Source organism: Camelus dromedarius, unplaced genomic scaffold (genome assembly GCF_036321535.1).
Source record: "Camelus dromedarius isolate mCamDro1 unplaced genomic scaffold, mCamDro1.pat HAP1_SCAFFOLD_114, whole genome shotgun sequence".
Classification (NCBI taxonomy): Eukaryota; Metazoa; Chordata; class Mammalia; order Artiodactyla; family Camelidae; genus Camelus; species Camelus dromedarius.
In genome coordinates this window covers 5,230,326-5,243,714 of record NW_026989787.1, presented here as the reverse complement: position 1 = coordinate 5,243,714, position 13,389 = coordinate 5,230,326, and positions in this window count along the sequence as shown.

Sequence of the window (13,389 nt, the reverse complement as noted above, 5' to 3'; positions counted from 1 at the left end):
TAAAACCCCTCTAGAAAGCAGCCTCTGAAATCAGTAACACTGTCATTGTCAGCTCTCACAGTTGGGGTCAGTAAAATGTGTGCTGGTGGAAAACATGCACTGTCTTTGCATAGCTGTCATCTGAGAGAGCAGTGGATCTCAGCACAAAGGAGAGACATGCAGATAAAAGGCACAAAAACAAACACCATCTAGTCGCTAACTGGTAAAACCCCCTCCACCATGGGCATGCTTGTTACACACGGCACTGTCTGAGTGCTGACGTCAGCAGCTGCCTCCTACCTAAAGTCTATCCATCAGGGCCAATGGACTCAGGTTCTGTCAGCGGCCATGAGCAACGGTGGAGAAGGACAAGTTAGTTTATCCAAATGCTCAAAGATGTGGTAGGGAAAGAGGGCTGACTAACCTGTGAGAACTCAGCCTCATTCCCTTTGAGGGAAATAATCCCAACAAAGATGACCTAGAAACGCCCTCCTTAGTAGGCTCAAAAGAAACAGAACAGACTCTTCTTTGGGTGGAGTGTTCATGTGGCATTGATTCTGCTTCAGTGCAAAGATTGTTCCTGACACTCAGTTTTTCCAGGTCCATAAGAATCTGGTGGAAGCGTATCAGAACAAACCACTTAAATCCATGAGGTGTTCTCAGTCTTTTTTTTTAGGGTGTGGAGGTGATTTATCCTGACACAGTAAAAATTTCACAGCATGTATCTGAATTTTCTTTATATTTAGACAATTCTAAAGACATGAAGGACACTTTCTGCTTTGGGGAAATCAACATTCTTCACAAGGACACGTCACTAAAAAAAAAGACAACTCGTCCACCTCCTGGTCACATCCCTCCTGAGCATTTCCTCATTGTAAACATCACAGGAGGTTTCAGCCAATGATTTTCACATCAGCTCGGCTCTCAGGGCTCCCCCATCAACCTAGCTGGACACAGAGTCCTTGGGGGCAGCCTCCAAGATAAAAAGGAAAGGGATAACTAAGAATTTGCTAGAAGTCCAATAAAAATAAAAGCAAAAATAAACAAATGGGACCTAATTAAACTTGGAAGCTTTTGCATAGCAATGGAAACCATAAGCAAAACAAAAAGACAACCTACAGAATGGGAGAAAATTTTTGCAAAACATGAAACTGACAAGGGCTTAATTGCCAGAATATAGAAACAAATCATACAACTAAATAAGAAAAAAAAAAAAAAAACTCAATCCAAAAATGGGCAGAAGACCTAAACAAGCAATTGTCCAGTGAAGACATACAAATGGCTAACAGGCACATGAAAAAGTGCACATTATCACTGATTATCAGAGAATTGCAAATCAAAACTACAATGAGGTATCACCTCACACAAGTCAGAATGGCCATCATTCAAAAGTCCACAAATGACAAATGTTGGAGAGGCTGTGGAGGAAAGGGAACTGTCCTACACCGCTGGTGGGAATGCAGGTTGGTGCAGCCACTGTGCAAAAGTTTGTAGATTCCTCAAAAGACTAAGAATAGACTTACCATATGACCTAATAATCCCACTCCTGGGCATATGTCCAGAAGGAACCCTACTTCAAAAATACACCTGCACCCCAATGTTCATAGCAGCACTATTTACAATAGCCAAGACATGGAAACAGCCTAAATGTCCATCAACAGATGACTGGATAAAGAAGAGGTGGTATATTTATACAATGAAATACTATTTGGCCATAAAAAACCAATATGCCATTTGCAGCAACATGGATGTCCCTAGAGAATGTCATTCTAAGTGAAGTAAGCCAAAAAGAGAAAGAAAAATACCATATGAGTTTGCTCACATGTGGAATCCAAAAAAAATAAATAAAAAAGAGCATAAATACAAAACAGAAACAGACTCACAGACATAGAATACAAACTTGCTGTTGCCAAGGGGCTGAGGGGTGGGAAGGGACAGATTGGGAGTTTGAAATTTGTAGATACTGACAGGCATATGCAGAATAGATAATCAAGATTATACTGTATATCACAGGGAAATATATACAAGATCTTATGCTAGTTCACAGAGAAAAAAATTCTGACAATGAAAATTTGTATGTTCATATATAACTGAAAAACTGTGCTCTACACTAGAATTTGACACACTATTGTAAAATGACTATAACTCAATAAAAATGTAAAAAAAAAAAGCTGTGGTATATTTTACACAATAGACTACTACTCAGCCATAGAAATGATAAAATGATGCCATTTGCAGCAACAGGGAATGGATGGACCTGGAGAATGTCATTCTAAGTGAAGTAGTCATAAAGGAAAAGAAAAATACCATATGATATCACTTATATTTGGAATCAAAAAAAAAAGACAAACTTATTTACAAAACAGAAACAGACTTACAGCATAGAAAACAAACTTATGGTTACCAGAGGGAAAGGGATTGGGAAGGGAAAAATTGGAAGTTTGAGATTCATGAATACTAATCTCTATAAAGTAGACAACAACTAGTTTACACTGTACAGCACAGGGAACTCTATTTAATATCTTGTAGTAATTTATGTTAAAAAAACAATATGAAAATGAATATATGTATTTTCCTATATGACTGAAGCATTCTGTTGTACATGAGAAATGGACAACATGGTAAACTGACTATACTTCAATAAAAATATTTTAAAATTTATAGGGCTATTGAATATTTTTGTTACATTAAAATTTCTGAAAAGAATACACTTCAAAGAAAAAACAAAGTTGCTGTAAGTTAACAAACCAGAAAGCACAGAGCAGAGATGACATTTCCCTGTTTAACAGACCAGCACCAACCCAGTGCTGAGACCCCACTGCTCCCAGGACTGCCAGAAGTCACCACCAGGAAGGGTGCACACACAGGAGAGCACACCACACAGGGACAGAACCGGAACACGCACAACTTGAAGCAGGATCTTGACAAGCTTTCTGGGAGCCAGTCTCACTATGACTTCTAGTAAATAGGAGTTTCTCGCTTTTTAAAAAACTGCTTTACTGAGATATAATTCACCCACTCCCCCATTTTAGGCATACAACTCAATGGCTTTTAGGATGTTCACACTTCCTTCTTTGATGCAATAAAGTAACTAATTCAGGTTTCATCCTGTCAACCTGCTGTTTGGTCCAAGAGGTCCTGATAGGACTCAGATCTTGAGGACGCCGGTGGCCAGAGCCACTCTAGGCTGGTCAAAAATCCTGTCCTGAGAGCCTCGGGCTTCACCAACGATGCATTCCCATCAAGGACCCTATGAGAAAGTATCTATTTAACCACAGTGTGAAAGAGCCCAGGAAAAAGGAGGACACCTGATGCCCGATGTTTACTCACAGTTGTATATTCATATCCAGTACACCCCAGCACTTGGGACCAGAACATCCCCATCACCTACATGTCCTGGTCCTCTCAGGTGGGGAGGGGACAGGGGAGGGGAGGGGAGGGTTGGGGAGGGGAGGGGAGGGGAGGGGTGGGGAATGGGGTGGGGAGGGAGTGTGACAGGAATAGGGGTTGGGCACTTGGGAGGAGAAGGGGGTCACAGAAAGTATGAGGGCCAATCAAGCTCTTGAGGGGAGGAAGGAGGGTTCAGTCAGGTCAGGAGGTCAGCAGGTCAGGAAAACAAACAGCAGGCAAGCGGACTCTCAGGAGCAGCTGGAGGGGACCAGACGCCTCCCTCCAAGCCTACTCCTGTCTGAACGCTGCCTTAGCAACGCCCCATGCTTTATGTCCTCTCTCGACCAATCACCTGCCTTTGCCCCTGTGACCTCACAGTGGACATTCTGGGTGACGTCACTTTTACAATGTGCCCCGCCTAACTGATTCCCCACCACCAACTGCCATCTAACCCTGGGTCCTCTCTGCAAACTTTTCTGACCTTATGCTTTCTGGTCCTGCCCAACTGATGTCCCCTGCCCCCTACTTCTTGGGTGCTCCCTCCTCCTTTTCCAAATTCCCAGGATTTCCCTTGGGCAGTGGCTGAAAAACATATTAGGTATACAATGACAGAACCAGGAGGAATCAAATATACAGGCAAGGTGGGAGGTCCTCTCTCCCCTTCGCTCAGCACTGCACACAAAATGCAGAGAGAACGTCCACAAGACGGAGATCTTAACAGCACACCATCTTAATCACATCGCCACACCCATGTGGCTGTCCTTATCTGTAGTACACTTGTAGGTGACACATTAATTTTAAGTATGAATGTCACATGCATAAAAATAAGCCCTATGGTTTTTGCCAAAAATATATAAAATTATACAAAATTATTATATATTGTCACACCCACTACACTGCCCTTGGGTGATTCACTTACACACAGGTTCAAGGAGGCAGGAACTACCTGGGTGGGACAGAAGCAAAGTTGTGCTTTGGGGCAGTACTGGCTGTGAGGGGGCCTGAGAAAACCTTTTGGGGTGGTGGGAAGACTTGGTGTCTAGATATGGGGGGTGGTTGTGTTCACTCAATCAAGAAATACTGAGCACATGGGGCCTGCCAGTCTCAGGAGTCAGAGAGACCCTCCTGCCCTGTGGGGAGTTGACCCCGACTGCTCACAGGCCCAGTGGGGCTGCGTTTCCAACCACACTGCTGGGCCTTCCTGCTCCCACAGCCGGGCTTCAGGCGCTGTGCTGGCTCCAGGATCCCCTGGCCTGGAGGGACTGAGTCCCATCCAGGGTGAGCAGGCTTCAGGGATCCTGGGTCTCCTCCTACTGTCAATCAGAATTCCTTCCGACCCTCAGGAATCGGGACACCCTGTAAATCACCAATTAGCATCAGGTCAAAGGTATTGAGGTCTCACACTAAGCAATAAACTGTGCCAACTGACCAAATTCAAAGTGCAGTGTTCCAACTACACAACATTCTCAATAACCCATTTTATGGATGAGAAGACAGAGGGGGTGTGAATCACCTAAGTGTCTCGGGGCGGTGAGTGCTGTAACTTTACCCTGAACTAAGATCTACCTTGGAAAGTGATTCCACCTGGAGCCCATCCTGTGACCTACTCCCTGAGGTTCTGAGGAAGACCGTTAGATTTTCCTTGGGAAATTCCTCTTGCAATGACATTAAGTCATGCATCAGTCAGGACAAACGTTGAGGATGTGTTCATTATGGATCCTGACTCTTAACGGCAAGTCAACTTTGTCTCAGGAAATGGGTCTTCTATTACCATTAATTCGGGCACCAAGGTAAATAAGAGTAACAACATAAAATCCATCATACATATAAGTACTTTTAATTTAAATTATAAATAACTTTATGAACTATAAATGGATGCATTGCATTGGTCCATGACAAACAGGACATTACGTACATTCATTACAAAGAAGTGCTGTCATGGGTGGGGATGTGGTGACAAGAGCAGGGTCATTTTTAGCAGGGAAGGATGTCCTACAGCTCTCAGTACAGGGTGGGTAAGTTCACAGTGCTTCTCCCCACGACCAAACTCTCACCACACACACACACACACACACACACACACACAAACACACACACACATGCAAATGTACATAGATCCTAAAATGACCATCTACCTTCTGATCAGAAAAAAGATAAAGATATGTGCTCACATCACCTAACAACACACTGACCACACACACAGTTCCCATAATAACTTCTTAATACTTCAGTTCTATGAGCCTCTGAAGTTCCCCTCACTTGCGCTCACCATCATCTAACAGAAAGAAGTCATAAACAATTCTTCAAGTTTGATTCATTACAGTTCCTCTAAGAACTTATATTATTGCAAGTGTCAGAAGAATATAAAATTCAATTTCAGATGGAGTTTTTGGCTCAGTAGTTTTCATGGTTAAAAGTTTCCACTGACTACACAAAATTATTGGCTCTACTTTTCTAGTTCTGTGCTTCCTGTCCCAACTAAAATTTCCCTATACATCTCGTTATTTTGGATTTCAGTCAGTGGCCTGATAGTGCATTTTGTAGATAGTTTGATTGTTCCTACAGATCGCTATCTATTGATGAGCATTTTATTCTTTTAGTATTAAATAGAACAAATGACTTCCAGTCTACAGCTTTTCCTGTAACTGGAGAAACAATAAAGCTTATACCGACATCACTCACCACTACACTACCAGACTCACAGCTTGTCCTGACTGCACTCTGACCTCCTCTAGTCAGTGTCCAGAAAAATCAAGCCCACACACGTGTGGATGTGACTCTATAGGGCCAGCACGCCCACCTTCTCCATTTATTTACTCTCAGTCATCACTACTTTCCTATATTTGACCTAGAAGTTGCCCTCCTCCTACCCCTACCCTGAGCATTTCAGAAGAGTAACCTAAAAACTAAACTCTTCATGGCACAAACTGTAATCACATTACTAGTAGCCATAAAGTTAGCCTATGAATGAATTTAAAAGGATTAGAATGAATGTATGATAATTACTTTAAACAAAAACATTTTGACTAATAAAACTAATTAACTTCATAATTATCAAACGGCATTAGTCTATTTTACTATCCTTTTTGCATTTACAGTACCCTATATGGATACTAATATATAAATCACACTTAACATCCCCAATTACTATGCTTAGATGGCACAATATCATCATTTTTCATTACAGCCGCTGTCACCACGCTCAGCACCCATTCTACGTGAGCTGGCATAACTCCTGCCATCAGTGCTCCCCGCCTGTGTGGCCGCACCGGGACCGTCACTAACAGCTGTGGGATCCAGCGACTGCGGTACTGATTGTGTCCAAAATCTTAACCTTCTTCAAGGCTAAAACTCATTATTCCAAACATTATAGTAATACAATTAACACGATTACCAAAATTATATCCTCTGAATTAACACTAAACCTTATGGCCTAGTAACCAGCCTTATCAGCTTATTGCTCCTGAATCAACTGACACAGCCTCCACTTTTCACTAGCCTCCTTTCTGTTACTGCCTCCACTTGCATCAACAATGTCTCTTCTTCCACCAGCATACACAGCCAGCCGATTTCATCCATCCCAGCAATCATTAACCCCCAAAACTGTGTCATCACAAGTACCCTTACTACAAACATCCTTAGACTTTCACACTTCACAACTGACCACATTCTATAGTTTAATCAAAACAAAATTAGTCAAAACCCTAATTATTTACTACCCACTGAGAAAATCAGACAAGATGATTAAATTCAGGACTCTGTTTCTTACTGTATGTACTCCTTGGATCATTTTCACTTGTCACTGCATTAATTTTTACCCAGAATCTTGTAGGTTCCTTACATTTTATAATAATTCAACACTAAACTCAGGCAGCATCCATTTCTTAATCTGGTGTTTCCCTATGACTGGCATGAGTAAGAGCATTTAGAGTAAGCAGACTCCTTTAGGACCTGCTCCTTTGGTTCCCAAGGGCTTAACTGGAGTTTGCATTCCTGGACCCAGAGCACCTGCAGTCATGCTGCTCACACGAGGCAGCTGGGGCACATCACACATTATAATATTCAATCCCTTGGAAAACCAGATGGCATATCCTGTCCTTATACTATCTTTACAAAGAATGATCATAACGAGCCCCATCTGTCTGTGCCAGACAGATGTACAGCCACTCCCGCAGGGCTCCCCACCAGCCACAGACAGTAGGAGCTGTGGGCATCCATGCTCAGACTGCATGATGTCACAGAGGTGCTCCAGCCCTGACAACAACCCACGCCTTATGTCCTGGTCTGAAGCACGTCCTGTCAGGCACCCAGGCACTGGGTTCAGAACCAGGACGAGCAGTCCCCTCAGCTGGAGTGAAAACCAGCGAGCTTGCTGGGGCGCTGTAAGATGCGGAGCCACTGCTCTTGAACAGCCTGTGCAGAGGCCCGCTGACTCCCCATCACGGCAGGGACACAGCAGGCTGAACACTGCCTGGGGCTCCGGCCGGCTGGCAGGGGTGGCTCAGGGGGACCCCTGGACTCCCCCAGGCTCCTGCTCCCTCCCTCCGTTTTCTGGTGCTGCTCCCCACTCAGGTGGAGGCCTCCAATGCCAGTGAGAGTGCACACCGTGGGAGAAAGTGGCGCTGGAGTGGGTGTGGCCCTGTCTCTGAAAAGACGGCCGGCAGTCACGGCCAGCTAGTATCCCCGCACACATTCTGCAGGGAACAGCACCAGCACCAGGGCAGGGCCTGCCATCACCAGAACTCACTTTCCTGTGCACGCCTGACGGGGTGGGGCCAGCTCAGTGGTGCAGCCCCAATTTCTCTGGCCCCAATCCACCCTCTAGCCAAGGTGTGCACACTGGGGAAAAAGTAAAACCAGTACAGAAGTGCTGCTGCAAGCCCTCAGGCCTCAGCCACATCCCAAACCAGAGACTGCCACCACACCCAGGAGAACCCCACTCCCACAGAGATCCTGCTCCAGCCCCACAGGACCCCGTGCCAACCCTGATAGGGCTGGAACAGTCACTGAGCAGAGGAGAAGCCTCTGCTTCAACCTGGAACTGGCTCCAGCCACTCTGACTCCAGCCCTGCCGCCCCCATTGCAGCGGCTGCCAGCACGTCCCGGGGGAAGAGGGCAGCCCAGGATCACTTCAGGTCCAGCTGTTCCCAACAAACCCACTGGGCACAGAAGACTGCACAGGAATGCTCTCACACAAGGACACCTTTCATTCTTGGGCAGGCAACTGTTTCACCTAATTTCACAGAAATACAGAAAGTTAAAATGAGAAGACACAAGAACACATTTTAAATGAAAGAATAACAAAATAACCATAATGAAAAGAAACAAATGCTTTACCTGACAAAGAGGTCAAAGCAATAGCAACAAGAATGATAACTGAACTGGGAAAAAGAAGAGATGAGCACCGGGAGAACTGTCAAAAGAACTAGAAAATATAAAAAAGACCAATCAGAGAAGAACTGCAAGTTGTACAGAAGATTAGGCAATGCAGATGATCCATTAGCAATCCGGAAGACAGAATGAAAAACACCCAATCAAAAAAGCAAGAAGAAAAGGCCTGCTACATGAGTTTAAAGCACTTCCGAGACAGCAGCAAGCATAGTAACACTCACATTACAGGAGTCCCTGCAGGGAGAGAGAAAAAGGCTGAGAAAACATTGGATAAAATTAAGGCTGAAAACTTCCCTAATCTGAAGAAAGAAACGAGTATCAAGGCATAGGAATCAGAGAGTCTCAAACAGGATCAGCTGAGACAGACTCACATCAAGACATACCATCATTCAAAAAGCAAAATTTAAAGACAATGATAGAATTCTAAAGGCAGCAAGGAAAAAGGAAAGTGTCACAGAAAAGGAAATCCCTCATGAGTCTTTCAGCTGTCTTTACTGCACATATTTTTTAAACTTACATGTATGTACTGTTCATTGTCTCTAAGACTGTTTAGAGCTTTAGCTTTTTAAACTTATGTAGTTATTAAAGGAATAAAACCAAACACAATAAAAATTCAAAAAGATACACGCATCCCACTATTAACAGCAACACTATTTACAATTGCCAAGACATGAAAGCATCCCAAGTACATATCAACAGATGAATGGATAAAGGAGATTCACCATATGTAGGTAATGGAATACAATTCACCCATAAGAGAGAAGTGTATTTTTCCTTTTTTGGCCTTCATTCATTTTTAACTTCAAAACCCAGAATTTTAGAACTGGCATAAACATTTCCATTGCATCAAAACCAACAAAATACCTAGAAATAAACTTAACCAAGGAGGTTACGTGTATTCTGAAAACTGTAAAACACTGATGAAGGAAATTGAGGATGATACAAAGAAATGGAAATATATCTTATGCTCTTGGGTTGGAAGCAACAACATTATCAAAATGGCCATCTACCCAAAGGAATCTACAGATCCAATGTAACCCCTGTCAACACTCATGGCATTTATCTTTTCCTTTTTTTTTTTTTTAGCTTTTTTTTATTGATTTATAATCATTTTACAATGTGTCAAATTCCAGTGTTCAGCACAATTTTTCGGTCATTCATCGACATATACACACTCATTGTCACATTTTTTTCTCTGTGAGTTATCATAACATTTTGTGTATATTTCCCTGTGCTATACAGTGTAATCTTGTTTATCTATTCTACAATTTTGAAATCCCAGGCTATCCCTTCCCACCCTCCACACCCCGTTAACCACAAGTCTGTATTCTCTGTCTCTGAGTCTATTTCTGTCCTTTATTTATGCTTTGTTTTTGTTTGTTTGTTTTTGTTTTTGTTTTTTAGATTCCACATATGAGTGATCTCATATGGTATTTTTCTTTCCCTTTCTGGCTTACTTCACTTAGAATGACATTCTCCAGGAGCATCCATGTTGCTGCAAATGGCATTATGTTGTCAGTTTTTATGGCTGAGTAGTATTCCATTGTAAAAATATACCACCTCTTCTTTATCCAGTCACCTCTTGATGGACATTTAGGCTGTTTCCATGTTTTGGCTATTGTAAATAGTGCTGCTATGAACATTGGGGTGCAGGTGTCATCCTGAAGTAGATTTCCTTCTGGATACAAGCCCAGGAGTGGGATTCCTGTGTCATATGGTAAGTCTATTCCTAGTCTTTTGATGAATCTCCACACTGTTTTCCATAGTGGCTGCACCAAACTGCATACCCACCAGCAGTGTAGGAGGGTTCCCCTTTCTCCACAGCCTCTCCAGCATTTGTCATTTGTGGATTTTTGAATGACGGCCATTCTGACTGGTGTGAGGTGATACCTCATTGTAGTTTTGATTTGCATTTCTCTGATAATTAATGATATTGAGCATTTTTTCATGTGCTTTTTGATCATTTGTATGTCTTCCTTGGAGAATTGCTTGTTTAGGTCTTCTGCCCATTTTTGGATTGGGTTGTTTATTTTTTTCTTATTGAGTCGTATGAGCTGCTTATATATTCTGGAGATCAAGCCTTTGTCGGTTTCACTTGCAAAAATTTTCTCCCATTCCGTAGGTTTTCTTCTTGTTTTACTTCTGGTTTCCTTTGCTGTGCAGAAGCTTGTAAGTTTCATTAGGTCCCATTTGTTTATTCTTGCTTTTATTTTTTCTAGGAGAAAATTTTTGAAATGCATGTCAGATAATGTTTTGCCTATGTTTTCCTCTAGGAGGTTTATTGTATCTTGTCTTATGTTTAAGTCTTTAATCCATTTTGAGTTTATTTTTGTGTATGGTGTAAGGGAGTGTTCTAGCTTCATTGTTTTACATGCTGCTGTCCAGTTTTCCCAACACCATTTGCTGAAGAGACTGTCTTTATTCCATTGTATATTCTTGCCTCCTTTCTCAAAGATGAGTTGACCAAAAGTTTGTGGGTTCATTTCTGGGCTATATGTCTTTTTTGGTACCAATACCATGCTGTCTTGACTGTAGCTCTATAGTACTGTCTGAAGTCTGGGAGAGTTATTCCTCCAGCCTCTTTCTTTCTCTTCAGTAATGCTTTGGCAATTCTAGGTCTTTGATGGTTCCATATAAATTTTATTATGATTTGTTCTACTTCTGTGAAATATGTCCTGGGTTATTGGATAGGGATTGCATTAAATCTGTAGATTACCTTGGGCAGTTTGACCATTTTAACAATATTGATACTTCCAATCCAAGAGCATGAAATATCTTTCCATTTTTTAAAGTCTTCTTTAATTTCCTTCATCAATGCTTTATAGTTTTCTGTGTATAATGCTTTCACCTCCTTGGATAGATTTATTCCCAGATATTTTATTACTTTTGGTGATATTTTAAAGGGGATTGTTTCTTTACTTTCTTCTTCTGTTGATTTATTGTTAGTGTAAAGAAATGCAACTGATTTTTGAACGTTAATTTTGTAAGCTGCTACCTTGCTGAATTCTTCAATCAGCTCTAGTAGCTTTTGTGTGGACCTTTTAGGGTTTTCTATATATAGTAACATGTCATCAGCATATAATGACACTTTTACCTCTTCTTTTCCAATTTGGATCCCTTTTATTTCTTTCTCTTGCCTGACTGCTGTGGCTACGACTTCCAGGACTATGTTGTATAGGAGTGGTGATAGTGGGCATCCTTGTCCCAGATTTTAGTGGGAAGCTTTTGAGTTTTTCACCGTTGAGTACTATGCTGGCTGTAGGTTTGTCATATATAGCTTTTATTATGTTGAGATATGTTCCCTCTATACCCACTTTGGCGAGAGTTTTTATCATAAATGGGTGTTGAATTTTATCAAATGCTTTTTCTGCATCGATTGAGATGATCATGTGGTTTTTGTCCTTTCTCTTGTTGATGTGATGTATTACACTGATTGATTTGCATATGTTGAACCAGCCTTGTGTCCCTGGGATGAACCCCACTTGGTCATGATGTATAATCTTTTTTATGTGTTGTTGGATTCTATTTGCTAGAATTTTGGTGAGGATTTTGGCGTCTATGTTCATCATCATCAGTGATATTGGCCTATAATTCTCTTTTTTTTGTAGTGTCTTTGCCTGGTTTTGGTATCAGTGTGATGGTGGCTTCATAGAATGAGTTTGGGAGTTTTCCCTCCTTTTCAATCGTCTGGAAGAGTTTGAGAAGGACTGATATGAGTTCTTCTTTGTATGTTTGGTAGAATTCCCCGGTGAAGCCGTCCGGTCCTGGACTTTTATTTGTAGGGAGGTTTTTAATTGCTATTTCTATTTCCTTTCTAGTGATCGGATTGTTCAAGTGTTCAGATTCTTCTTGATTCAGTTTTGGTGGACAGTATGTTTCCAGAAACTTGTCCATCTTCTCTAGGTTATCTAGTTTGGTTCCATATAATTTTTCATAATATTCTCGTATGATATTCTGTATTTCTATTTTGTTTGTTGTAATTTCTCCATTTTCCTTTCTTATTTTGCTAATTTGTGCTCTCTCTTTTTTCTTCTTTGTGAGTTTGGCCAGAGGTTTGTCGATTTTATTTACTTTTTCAAAAAACCAGCTTTTGGTTTGGTTGATTTTTTCTATGGCCTTGTTAATCTCTATTGTATTTAATTCCCCTCTGATCTATATTATTTCCTTCCTTCTGCTGCTTTTTGGGGCTTTTTGTTCTTCTTTTTCTAATTCATTCAGGTGGTGGGTTAAATTGTTTATTTGAGACTGTTCTTCTTTTTTGAGGAAGGCCTGTATCGCTATAAACTTCCCTCTTAGCACTGCCTTTGCTGTGTCCCATAGGTTTTGAGTGGTTGTGCTTTCATTATCATTTGTCTCAAGGTATTTTTTAATTTCAGCTTTGATTTCCTCATTGATCCATTGTTTTTTCAATAACATATTGTTTAATCTCCATGCTTTCCTTTTTTTCTCCTTTGTTTCTCTGTTGTTGATTTCCAGTTTCATGGCATTGTGGTCAGTAAAGATGCTTGAGATAATGTCTAACTTCTTAAAATTGTTGATGTTTCTTTTGTGCCCAAGTACATGATGAATCCTGGAAAATGTTCCATGTGCACTTGAAAAGAATGTATATTCTATTTTGGGGGGGTCTAA